Below are 13,575 nucleotides of genomic sequence, written 5' to 3' on the forward strand. Positions count from 1 at the left end.
TATAAGAAGTGAACAGCAAATAGAAAATTTAGGGCTAGGAAATAATATTTATGCAACAAGTTTAGCTTAAGGAGACCATGCAAAATATTCACTTTCATGGAATCATCTTCTATGCTAACTATTTGGATTGTTTTGAGTAGATAGAATATTAAGATTCTGTATGAACAGGTGCTGCCTAGTAAACATTTTCAGCACTGATCTAAATAGACTGAATGGGACAAAAAATTCTCAGGGGCTAACAAAATTATCCCTATGCTATCATTCGCTCTGCATTTCATGGCTGTGGTAAGCACACTTTTGGAACTTCAGTGTGGCAGTGGTGGACCATATGAAATTGATTCACACCTTAAAGCTCAGTGAACGGTTCCAGGGAAATTACACACTTTATTACACTTAAGCACAGAGAGATGAGCAATAATGAAATGCTAATGTGTAGCAGCCATAGGGTACTGATTATTGACATAAATAGTAGTTCAAGAAAATGGCTTTTTTTTTTTTTATGACTGAGCAACAATTCATGTAATAAGTTTAGCCATCTCTTGATTAGAAAATAATGTAATGGGGTAGCATTAAAAAGAAGAAACATGTACATGTACATATATTAGAGGTACAGAAAAGATCTGCTTAGAATATGGACAAAGGAAATATTACACTTCTCCATAAGGGAGATGTGAGCTACAAAAAAAGTGACAGAATTAATGTGAGTTGCCTTTGTTTATTCCAAATTATTTACATGTTAGACCTATATTAGGAAATGTTTTGTTCTTGAATAAGGTCTGATATAATATGCATTTTGTTTACTTTCAGTTCATTTCATAGATGGCACTCTCAAGGCAACTATCAAAAGCCTCTGAAATAGATAGCATTAAAATTTCTAAATGCACTCACATTTTACTTGAATTACAAATGACACCAAATTTGATATATAAAACAGATATGAAAACATGTTGGTAAATTTAGAATCTGGACACCTGAAGCTTTAAGGATGGAATTATAGAGATTGCAGGATTTAGACACAAAAATCCAAGCAGAGAAATACATCTAAGCTGTTCTAATCTCCTAAGGAATCTTGACAGAAATTTATGTTATATGTCTCCTTAATTCCTTTGTCATGCTAGAAGCCAGAAAAGGGGTGGGATTCTTCTCCATCCCCAGAACACCATGGCAAACAGAACTAATATATCACAATCTTAACATGACTTATGCAGCTGACATCTTTTTGGCAGTATGTGCTTGACTTCCCTTTCCTGGGTGCTACTCTCATTGTGCCCAGGCTCTGGGTGTACTGGCTGCAGACCTCTTAGCACTCTGAAACAGAAAAAAAAGCAGAAATGGAACTGAGTCAGTGGAAAACTCAAGAAAGTTTGGAAGCGTGTTCTTTGCTCCTGAAAATATACTGATAAAATATAATCAAATATCCTGATGGGATAGTATCATATTCTAATTTTAAGTCATATTTAATTCCCGAAGCCTGTTAATTATTGCAGCAATAAACTGTTTTAGCAAGTGTGAACAGAAGATCTAATCCTCAAGCACTGAAAACGATAGCTCTACAGAATTCATGAAATAAATATGTATTTTCCACAATGATTTGGTCATTATCCTTCCCTTTCTGTAATTCTGTTAACTTCTTTCTTTTTGTTTAGGAATCATGTTTTTCTCCTGACTCGACTTCAAATTATGAATGCCCTGGATTTTTTTCTCCTTCCTTTTGCATAGCACAAGCCAGCTTGTGTAGCTCTCCAGAGACTGCTGCAAAATTGTGTTTACAGACAAGACACCATTTTTTGACTAAGTGATATCTCACATAGCCATATGATTTTGAATTTTCTTTGCTTTGTAGGAAAACAAGTCAACATTTTTCAGGCACCTAGAGTCCACTTTTCTTAAATACTTTGATATGCATCTACTTTTTAAAATAACATATTATATAGCTATGGTATAGATACAATTTTAACACTTTAATACATAAAAATAAGAAAATATTTTTTAAATATATTTAATAAGTATAAAATATTTTAATTGTTAATAATATCAAATAAAAATAATATAAAAGGGGAAGTTTGAGAGAAGCAGCCTTTAGGAAAAATTAATGTCTACAGTAATTAAGCAATGAAAGACAAGTGGGAAGCTTCAAAAATTATTTAAATAGCCATACATTGAAAAATGTTTGAAATATTTCATTGCTTCACAGACTTAGCTTGAAGTCAGATAGTATATAATGACTAGAGCAGAGACAGTTATCTAAAGTCTTGCTCAAAATTGTTGTCATAGTGGATAACGACATGGTTTGGGACTGAATATATATGAGCATTTTGGCGTTACATAGGAGAGTTCCTCTAAAAGGAAGCCATTATATTTGTTACCTTTTTTGTTACTTCAAAATACTTTTTAGTTGAGATTTCCTTCTTTGGGACAGAGCTATTTCAGTTAGGCAAACAAGTTTAAGCTTTCAGTGACAGTGCAGGATGCTTTGGCGTCTTACAATGGACTTAATTGTCTTCTCAGAAGTGGTTACCAAAAGCCCAGTTTAGAGGTGCCCTTCTGATGGACTGGTTTTAACTCATTGTGCATTTTGATAAACAGGGAACAAAGGGAATTTTTCCTTCTCGTTTATTTTCCAAACCTGTGGGGTTCTTTAGTTGACTTTATTGATCATTCACAATGCATAGAAGGAAAATCTTTTTTTTTTCCTTTCTTTTTTAATTTTTAAGGTAACAGTTACACCAAAGGGCAGATGGGTCTTTTATTTATGCTACTTGAAAGTTGCTGGTTTTTGCAAGCGGTATGGGCTAGCTCACACCAGAGATATAGTCACTATTTCACAACTGGGTTACAGGTTTTTTTAATGAAGTTCAACTTCTGGTCATCAGAAGCAAGACAAGGAGTTAAGCAGTGTACCTCAGAAAATGTGCACTTTTGAAATGTAGTTCCTTTATCGGTACCATCAGAATCAGTTGCCAAAATTGCATATTACAGGTGCAGTGCACTTGCTGAAAGTATTGGATGAATTCCCATCAAAAGCTAGATCTCTGGATGTTCATGGTAAATGCTGTGTGTGCTCTGGTGCTTAAGGAGCTCTATTAAAAATTCATGAATAGGTGATATTAGTTTATTACACATCCAAAGGTTTACAGAGTCTCCTGAAGACCCAGACAAATCATCTTTCTGCTCTCCTACAGACAGTCTGTTACCACACCTTAAAATAAAGCTTTATAGAGGCAGAGGGAAAAGCCTCCAATTTAAATGCAGCAAGCTTTTGCTTGCTTGAGGCAATCAGAATGTGTTAGAGGGGATACTTCTTCCTTTTACAATGGTCCATTTTTACCCAAATTGACCCATTTAAGAAAATCTAAAATTGTCGCATAGGTTTGCTGAGATGCTGTCTATTTTCAGGGTAAGAAGGAAATGAGACTAGCTCTCATATTTAATCCAGGAAAAAAAAAAAAAATAGAACACAACTGACTTTAAGATGGCTTCCTAGTCCTGCAGGCAGGCTGCCTCATGAAAGGACTCAGGATATAGTGGTCATATCAAGTGTTCATGCAAATTTGGAGACTGCTGTCACAGGAAGAAATAAGGCCAAACAAGCAGAGTTTCTCACTGGAAATTACAGACTTATATTGTGCACAGTCAGGGAGCAGAACAGAGTGGAAGAAAAACACCCTTAAATATAATAATTTCTTCTGGGTAAGTAATCACTAGGTAAAATGAATGTCCCTTGCTTGGATTCCAAAACTTTGAGACGCCAGATTTTTTTTCCACTTTCTCATAGGAGAAGGTAGTTAGATGACGTTTTTTGTCCAGTCTCTGCCTACATACATGTTCCTCCTTTAGTCTGCCCATGAAGCCAGTGGACAACAAACTTCCTTGTCATGTGACATTTTCTATGTTTACCAAACAGCAATCTGAATCTAATGAGGTTAATTTTTCCATTTTCAAGATACAATTAACAGATAATGCTTTTGTGATGGCATCTTTGATGTGCACATGTACCAGCACCATAAATTTTCTAAAATTACTGTGTTTTTCCCCTGTGGTCAGCATAAAATAACAAAGGACTCGAAGAGGTAAGACTTCATCTGAGAAAGCTGTGCAGCTAATCTAACAGTTAAGTCTGAAAAAGTAAAAAGGACAAACATTAAGAAAATGCCTACTTATGTGCTTTATTATTTGACTTCATCTTCTCTGCTTTTTTTTTCAGCTGTGGTATGGGGAAAACTAGATTGGGCTCAGGCTGCTTCTCTGGGAGACTAGGAGAAGTCTCTGCCAGTTTGTGAGTTTGTACACTGTGACAAAAGAAAACTTCAAAAGGAATTAATGTTGATCCCACTTTGGAACAACCAAGGCTCCAGAGGAGAACCATTTACTGGAAAGAGCACTCCCAGATCTAGTTCCAAAATCATTAAGAGCTTAGATCATAGAGTGGTTCTTAAACTCCATTGCATGTTTTCCCTCCATATGTGTTTCTTAATTGCTAATCTCCTGAATCTTTTGAGGTAAGTGTATATGTTTCTCTACTCTTCCTCTTTTATATTTAATCTCATGCACTTCTGGAGTATCTGATCCATAAAAGTCATGTAATAAATACAGCCATTTCTATTTTATTGTGACCTCTCTTCTTTAAAATGTGTTTCAGATGGAATGTTTTAGTGTTTAAGACTAAACTCTTTTCCTATGCTTATGCTTTATTTCACAGTAGTCATACCATCTCCTACAATAGTAGAGAGCTCTTCCAAAGGCTTTCTGAAACTTATAAGATTCTCTGTTATAAATTATGGTTGTATTCTCCACAGAAAACTGAAGACTACTTTGCGCAAATAACGGCACAGAAGCTCTTGTATTTCTGCAGAGCTGCTGAAGGCTTCTTTCCCTCCCAGTTTGCCTGCTGCTGTCAATCTAAAATCAACTGGAGTCACCAGCTGTCATATACTCATGTCATATCTCCCTTGCTCCCTGCTTCAGTTGTGCTTTCTGGAGCATTTTAAATTTCTTAGTTTCAACTAATTTTTCAAAGAACTTGTTGAGTCTTGTAAGAGGGCTCCAGTATCTTATAGCTGCAAAAAAATTAATTTCTAATTAGCTAGCAGTTGAATATTCCCCTGTTAGAAATTGAAACCAATCATCTGCAGCTTTCAGTTTTATGTTACATATCTCAAATATAGAAAAGAGAATACTGCATTGTCATAACAAATGTCACTAATCACAGTTGTGGGCTTACACCAATATTTGCCTGTAAGTAGTTTAACAATGCACAACTGAGGAACACACTTTCTTTTTACCACCATTCTTCTGTTTTCCTCATCCTTACAGCTTGTCACTGTGTTTCCAAACAGAGCAGGAAGTTCATAAAAATGGTTGAATATTTGGCCATTTCCAATGTTAATGGAATATTTTTTTCATCTTCCCACTTCCTTACCTTCCCAGTTTCCCTCTCACTGCTTATGGTGCAGGTCTTTGTTTTTTCCTTCTTTTTTTTTTAATTAGGGGACAGCCGGGATAGATGGACAGGAAGGAAGGAAGGAAGGAAGGAAGAAAGGAAGGAAGGAAGGAAAGAAGGAAAGGGTCAGTGTTCTTTCATCTGTTATTGAATACTTAAAAAAGAGTAAATCCCTCAGAAAAATACAGCAACTGTATTATGGTTTTCAATATGTAGTTTACTCGTCTGGACAGACTGTTCATCAGTTTTTCTGTAGCTTAACCTTTGTTGCACATGCCCACACAAAAATTTCAGCCATGTTCAGTTTCATAGTAAAAGGAGACAACCAAAAGAAATTTGGTTTTACATTAAAAATTTTGGATAAATTTCTTGGTATTCAAACAGCTCCAGGCCAATGTCCATAAAAAGAAAAATTCCAGTTTCTTGCAACCCACTGACTTTTGTGTTTTCTTTCACATAATCTGCATTCATAATGGGCCTGCTGAGAAGAAATAACAAGTGGCTATCCAGATAACATAAATATGGGAAAACATCACTCCAAGGATTTTGTTTTGATTATATAATTGATTCGATGCATTTCTTATTGTAAAATTATCCAAGACCTGTAATATATGCCTCTAGTACAATAGTTTGCTTTAGAGGCTTGAGTATTATTCATAGAAATGAATTCTTCAAAACAAGTCTTATGTCAGAAACATTTCATTAGAAGTGACATCTGTGCAGAGAAACTTAGATTTTTCTTGTTCTAGGACCTCGCTCCCAAAAGTTTCTGCTTGCCAAAGTGATAATAGAACTTGGAGTTCAAAGTGCTTTTGACTGAATGCCAGGTATTTTGAGACCCCTGCAGCTAACACATCGCTGCATGACAAATTATTTCCACTAACCCCTTTGGAGCAGTCTGTCAGTTTGCCTGTTAAGTTCCTAGTTACTGGGAGGTCTCTTGAAGATTTGAAGTGTAAGACAACATCCACAAAGACATCTGTGGACAATTACTGGATATTTTTGCACTTGTAAACCTTTTCTGTTAAGTGCTTCTGTTTGGAAATGGAGGAATTCTCTAATTTATGGAGTAGAAGTATCATTTATTCCTCTCAAGTTAGCATGTAATCACTGCTTCTCATTCACTGCTATGACTATGTTAAGTGCTACCAAGAAGCATTTGAACAGTATACCTTCTTGCTAGAATGCATTAGTTGTCCAGTGAGGGAAGATGGTTTGGAGGAAAAAAAAGAAAAAAAAAAAAGCACAAAAAGCCTCCTAACAAAACTCCTTTTACAACGGAAAGATTGAAATATAGCTTTTTGTTCTGAAAGAGATATTAGAATATTCATTCTTATCATAGAAAATAATTTTTCATCTTCTGACATTATAAGTTTCATATTAAAGGTTCCCTTAATCATCCTTGAAAAAGAAAAAGAAATACCCAGCATGCACCACATGTTATTTTCTTAAAGTGATCTACGTTCTGAAGTTTCCCTGTAGGGCATGTTGGAAAATATTGGAGGGAATCAAGCTCAAAATATAATGAAGTATTATTTTTATCATGTAATTTCACATTTAATAGTGAATATCATCCATTTGATGAAAGACACCAGTGCTTGGATTTTTTATGGTCTTGGCTTTTTAGGGAGGGTTTTATGGTGGGATTTTTTTTGGTTTTTGTTTTTTTTTTTTATAACCAAAATTGCAGAGTCCATTTCCTTTCTCTCTTTTCCTATCAACAGGCATCAAAAAGCTTATGCTTTGTGGGAAGTGGACCATGAACACCTAGGACTTGGTGAAAGCTGAAATATGTAAACTTGGGCGTTCCAAGTGTAGATAACACACAATTATTTACATTTACATTGCAACAGTCCAAGTTGTGCAAGAATGCTCTCACACTAAATCCATCAGTGTAATAATTCTGCAGCTTTCAAGTTCACAATTGGATAAGATTGCTGTCATTTGTAAAATAAAAATTTTTTACATTATTCCCTTCTGTTACAGAGAGCAGTAGGAATCACAGTAATTTCAAATTTGTTACTGTTTAAGAAGCAGGGTCATAAAGGGAAGTTTTGAGTTTCATATAAATGTGGAGAGATTTCTTGTCATACACAATGCCTATAGGAGTTTTAGACCACCTGAAAACAATACCAAGCCCTTGTAGACTCTGCAGATTCATTCTGGAGTTAGCTGAGCATCAGAAACTGCTAGATTCCAGTGAATGATAAGGTATATTCAGCTGTAACTGTATTTTCCTACCCAACAATGAGAATGAATTGCAGGAAATTGAAAGATGAAAAAATTGAATTGTAGGAAAATCAGAAGGAATTGGACAAACTTTGTGTGCCATCAATGTATGTGTGTCCTAAGCATCCAGTCATAGTAGAATACATTATTCAAAGATGTTGCAAGCTTCATTCTATTATTTCTAGTCCAAGCAGAGGTAAAAAGTATTTTAAATCTCAATTGGAAACCTCTTTTCAGAAGAGTGCTGGTTGATATTTTCTAGCATAAGCGTTTCACATAGATTGTATCCTTAAGCACAGGTTTTTATCAAAAACAATTTTGCACTATTTTCCAGAATAAGCATACTTTCTTCTATGACATGTATATTTGCAAGAGTTACATGAACTGAAGCAAATTGTTGGGCTTTATGTACCCACATAACAGATTTCCCTACAGCATAGATTACTTGAAAGCATCACACCTAGCTTTCCCTTTTTACATGGTTGCCATATGGAAGCTAGACAAATTTGCAGATGCTTTCCTTATCTTCATGGAACTCAGTAGACTATGCACAAACTACTGAACAAATAATCTTTTACCCTACAGTGAAAGCTGGTGTCAGCATTTCCATTATTTTAGCACAGTGTATGTTTGTTCTCTAAGATTAAATCCCGGTTTTTATTTATTCTTACAAATATTGTCCCCTGGGAACTGAGGACCAACAAGATCCTCACTGTTATCTAATCCAGGTACAGGGATGCTTTCTTTCCTGATCCTGATTTCTAATGCAAATCCACAGTAGCACATTCTGGAAATCTCCACAAAGACACAGGGAAAATAATAAAATTAATAAATAAATAAACTCCCAGTGTTCTTCTTCTTTCTCTTTGAGAATAAAAACAAAAGAAGAAATAGCGACCGAACAGATGTTAGCCACACTACTTAATATGCTACAAGAAGGCGTGCTGATGTTTCAGTAATTGCAGACAGAGCTGAACCTGAATGGAATGAAGCAGACATTCAGCAGAAATGTTCAACTCCCACAGAAATGAACCTGTGGTGTAGACAGAAATATTAGACAAAGTTGGTTTGAAAACCACATTTTAATTATTAAAACTACTTTAACCAATGTATTCATGATCCAGAACTTTTGTAAGTCTCGGCTTTTGCACTCTCAGGACCATAATTATATTTACTCATGAATATAATGTAAAAACTTCTCACAGACTGTTCCAGACACAATCCTTTACCATGCAGTATATCTATATGGTAGTTTGCAGGAATGTATCAGGTGCTAACTTGAGCCAGTTGGGAAAAGGCAGCCTTTTCTTTATTGAAGCTAGTAGATCGTCAAGTTATTCATCTTATCCATAGTGCCCTTTCTTGCCTTTAGGTCTCAAGAAAATGTAAATCAAAAGCTTTTTGAGTTATGGTTCCTGATGATTCACAAGGTAATCTTGCAAACACAGCAAGGAAATATACGATTTGTAAAATTGCTTAAATGACATCTTTGCTATTACCTTAAATTATTGTTGCAGTAAATCCTGTTTTACAATATTTCAGCTTGATAATATTTTAAAACTCTACCTTTATCAAGATAAATACTGTACTTCTTATTTGCTTACTTATTTTTTCTTAAACTTTATGCCTGTTTAAGGACTGAATATTTTATCTCAAAATCACCTAAGGTTCATTTCTTTGTGCCAGCATCTATGTGTATTTAAACTAATTCTAAATCCTTAGCTAAAGCCAATTTTTATCCAGAATTACACTAGGATTTGCCTGAAAATTAACATTTTCAAATTGCTAAAGATTTCAGGTTCAGATTAACTTTGGATTAAGCACAATGTTGGCCTAGGTTTCTTAATGGCATTACATTCCCTTCCAATTCCTAAAAGCAAATAACAATTTATTAACTATTTCAGCCCTTGAACACATATTGTGAAGTAACATCGTCTGGTTTGTATGGGATATACTGAAGAGATCCAATTAATAGTACCATGTTATATTTAGTTTGGCAAAAAGGCAATCTAACTTCATGAAGAAATACCTCAATTTTCTATATTGAATGTAAGACACCTGCAAGGAACTCAGGTTATAAAAGGCTGAAACTGACCTTAGGCACCTCTGGATCTGCCTAAATTATAGTAACTTTAAAAAAGCATGCTTACTCAGGCAGTTGCCTTCAAGTAATTGTTACTTATTGTTGCTGGCATTGTTTTTTGTTTTTTGCCTAGAGAAACATCAGAAAGTGCAGTGGTAAGGAGAGTTCTTGCAAGATGAGAATGTGCTTTCAATGGATAGACATCTTTAAAATAACACGGTTTTTATTATTTTTAGGGATTCCAGTAATTTATATATTTGGTATGTGTAATACATATATATTTATTGACATTTAATATGCCATATGCATTTTAACTTCTATTATATTTATGCTTTTTAAATTATATTATATGCTTTTTATTATAATTTACATAAGAATCATATCTCAAACATTACTCAGCCCACAAGAAAAGGCTTACTACTCAGCAATTGCCTACATGTTTGGAGGCACCATTTTATGCCATTCTTTGTGTCCCTTGAATTAAAAATCTTCTGCAGAGATTTATAAAAGAACATATTATTTCCAAATAAAAAATTGCAATATCACCTAAAAGTTTTGGTATTACTGTGAAGGTTGCTTGGGTTTGTTTTTTGTTTGTTTTGTGTACATGTAGAATAAAAGCAATTAACCATTTAATCAGCAAATTTTGGGAAATAAAGCCCTTAGACCTTGTAATATTTATGAGCTATACGTGTGTTTTGAAATTACAAACCCTATATTATCATTATTGGCTAATGAACTCCATGTATAACAACTTCTAATAGGATCCCAATCCAGACATATAACTCACATACTGGATTGAGAGAGCCCCTCAACATTCCAGATATAAGATACAGATTTCTTAGGTTAGTAAGTTATTTTCCAAAAGAAAATCAAGAAAAAAAGGAATTAAGATAGAATAAAAGCTCACATAATAAAATGAAACTGTGAAAGATTAGCTGTGTCTCTGTTTACAAATTTACTTTTTTTTAATGAGGCAAAAGGAAAATAAATAAAACTTAAAATAATATGAGGAAAAATCCCCTGAAATAGTTTCTAGCAATATCTTAGTTAAATAGACACATTTCAAGGAAATTTTTGTTCCAAGTTAAAAAAAAAACAAAACAAGAAAAACAAAAGAAAAGAAAAACCAGGGTGTTTTGTGTGCTTGTTTTGTGTAAAGAGCTCCAAGAGGGTTTGATACTAACACAAACCCTAATGACAACTATTTCACAGTTGAAAAACTCTCTTACATCCAATTTTGAAAAAGAATGTGCTGCTACAGAAATTGCATGGCCAAAGTGCCCCTCTTTTGCAAAGATACCCAGGGAGCTTATTTCGCAAAGCATTGACTGAAATTCATGACTTTCTGGACAGGTCATACAGGGAAGGTACTACTCTGAAATAGTCTTTTTCCATGAAGCCAGATTTCTGTGGGCAGATGTTGGGAAAAGGGTACATGATTTTACCTTAGGAGTTAAGTAATATAATGAAATTAATTTACTCTTTCTGTCAACGTTTTAATGCTGAAAGAGATCAGTTTCAAAGCCCTTTAATTAATCAGAAATATAGTTAGGGAAGGGCATGAAATGCTTTGAAGATGATGGTTGTAAAGGAACAGGCTTGAAATCCCAGACTATGAGCACCGTTCCATCCAGTATCTAGGTGGGAGAAAGGTATTTTAATGAAAGCAAGATAAGGGATTTCTAAGGTCCTATCCATTTTGACCCTTCTCTCTCCCAAGTGTTCAAAGTATCATACTTATTTTACTGAACCTATTTGTTCTTCCTGTCCTTTCCTGAATTTTCTGTATTTAACACAGCATAAGACTGATCTTTCTCTTAAAATTTTAAACTTAATTAAAATCTGTTGAGGAAGATTGTTCTCTAAGGGTCTCCCATGTGAAAAGGAAAGGTTAAAGGGTCATGGCTAGACATTGCCAACTAATTTAAAGAAGCGAAATTGCTGAAGAGGCCAGGAAAACTCCTTCCATTGAGCCACTGATGTAAATATTTGGAATGTGACAGTGTCTATGTGATATTTCTAACCATAGCTGTAATGGTCACTAGTACCAGTTTTACCCTTTTGTTTATATCTATGTGTATATTCCAGGTGAGATCTATGTTCTGCTATCCTCACTAGTTTGCATTATATCTGCAATTCTGTATGATATTCATGTCTGATAAGGCAGGGCTCTTTGAGACTCTGTACTGTACTACCAATGAAATTGAAACAATTGATAGAGTGGAAGTGTATCCTACATGGTTTCAACACAAAGAAGTATTTCCAGAAAGCAGGAACCCCTGGGAGGAGATGAAGTTTTCCACTTTCCCTTTCTGTTTCACTTCTGCTTCCTTTTTCCCTTCTCCTTCCCCTTTCCCTTCCCTTTACTCTTATCCTTCCCTTTCTTCCTTCTTCCTTCTTCCTTCTTCCTTCTTCCTTCTTCCTTCCTCTTCATCTTATCTTTCCTCACTATTTCGTGGTTTTCTGGTCTAGAGATGTGTTGAAGCACTAATTTGGTTTACTGATTGGCAGCTGTTCTCTGTGTGTGATGACTGAAATTTTCTCTTATGTACTTTAGTTCTCTGTTATAAAGCTATAAATCTTGGTTAAATTATGTTTTATAAAGTGCATGAGATATTTGAAATTCTGGAGAGGAAGACACCCTGCATATGCCAAAAGCCATAACTATCACGACTTAGCTCTTTCTGAATTCTCTGGATGACCACATTCATAGAAGGGTATTTGGGAATTTGTGCATCACTGTTCCTAATTTCACTGTTGGTAACTTTGCATTAGTAAGATTTCAGTGGATACAGATCTCATACCATTAATTCTGGCTTTAGACGACATATCAGTAAACTCATAGTTACCAGAGTAGCTTAGCATCCATTCTTATTTGTATCACATGCTATAAAAGGAAAGTTTTGTTGAACTGAACAGTGACAGAAAACTGATGAAAATCTTACAGCCTACAAATTATATTCACCCATAAGATATTTCTACTTGGATTACATTGCTTTTTCAGCCATCCCTGAATTCTTCTGTTCTTGGATAGCTTGGTTTTCAAGATCTTTCCAGTGGTCTGAGTAGTCCATTTTCAAACATGCTTGCCCTTATTGGTTAGAATTTAGGCATTCATATTATCTTGATGTCACTGTTTAGCATAGTTCGGGTTTTTAATTAAGGAGGGCTCCATCAGCCACAGAAGTGATTCTTTTACAAAGAGGTGCTTAGACCTTCTTCCTCTAGACCCAACAGAACAAATCAACTGGCTAGTTTGAATACTGGCAACTTTTTAAAGCCACTTAAGAAGTTTGACACGCTTCTGTGATCCACATCTAAGAATGAACAAACCCTGGAAAAGCTCTCTTGCTTTGGGCTTTTGGACAGGTAACTTGGCGGCCTGCGGTGCGGCCCAGTGGGGCTGGGCTGGGCCTTGCTCAGCACAGCCCGGCCGGGTCGGCCACAGCACGTCTTGGCTGAGATCTCAGCCGCTTCTGCTCGCTGGACACCCGGCGCAGCACCCAAGTGCAAGCCAGGCCGGCCAGGAGACAGCCTGAACCGTGTGGCCCTGTTCCATCCATGGTCCTGCTCCGTGCGGGCAGGTCAGCGGTGCGGCTTGTCCAGGCCGGCCCCTGCCTAGTGCAGCCAAAATTAATCTGAGGCCACTGCCCAACAAGGATCATGTGACCAACAGCGATAAGCGAATTCCAGCTGCAAGGCCCGGATGAGATTGACTCTTTTAGTGCTGTAAGATTCCTTCAGAACAGATGAAGCCAGAACAGATTGAAGACATCAATCCTCTCCCGAATCAAAGGAAAGGGAAAGGTGAAGGCACGTA

At 35.7% G+C, this 13,575-nt stretch overlaps 1 long non-coding RNA gene across 2 annotated transcripts in view; it reads left to right on the top strand.

Moving 5' to 3' along the window:
- LOC121657427 overlaps nucleotides 1–13,575 on the top strand; it is a 32,970-nt gene that overhangs the window by 7,707 nt on the left and 11,688 nt on the right. Inside the window, exons 2-3 of one of the 2 annotated variants that reach the window (XR_006013625.1) lie at nucleotides 4,205–4,499; nucleotides 5,488–5,566. This is a non-coding gene — a long non-coding RNA (uncharacterized LOC121657427). Of the gene's footprint in view, nucleotides 1–4,204; nucleotides 4,500–5,487; nucleotides 5,567–13,575 lie in introns of those variants that run through there. The other variant, XR_006013626.1, reaches the window with a different exon arrangement.

The sequence above is a fragment of the Corvus kubaryi genome, unplaced genomic scaffold, assembly GCF_017639235.1.
Source record: "Corvus kubaryi isolate FWS band 111438036 unplaced genomic scaffold, C.kubaryi_AGA036_p1.0 split1-37296, whole genome shotgun sequence".
NCBI classification, from domain to species: domain Eukaryota; kingdom Metazoa; phylum Chordata; class Aves; order Passeriformes; family Corvidae; genus Corvus; species Corvus kubaryi.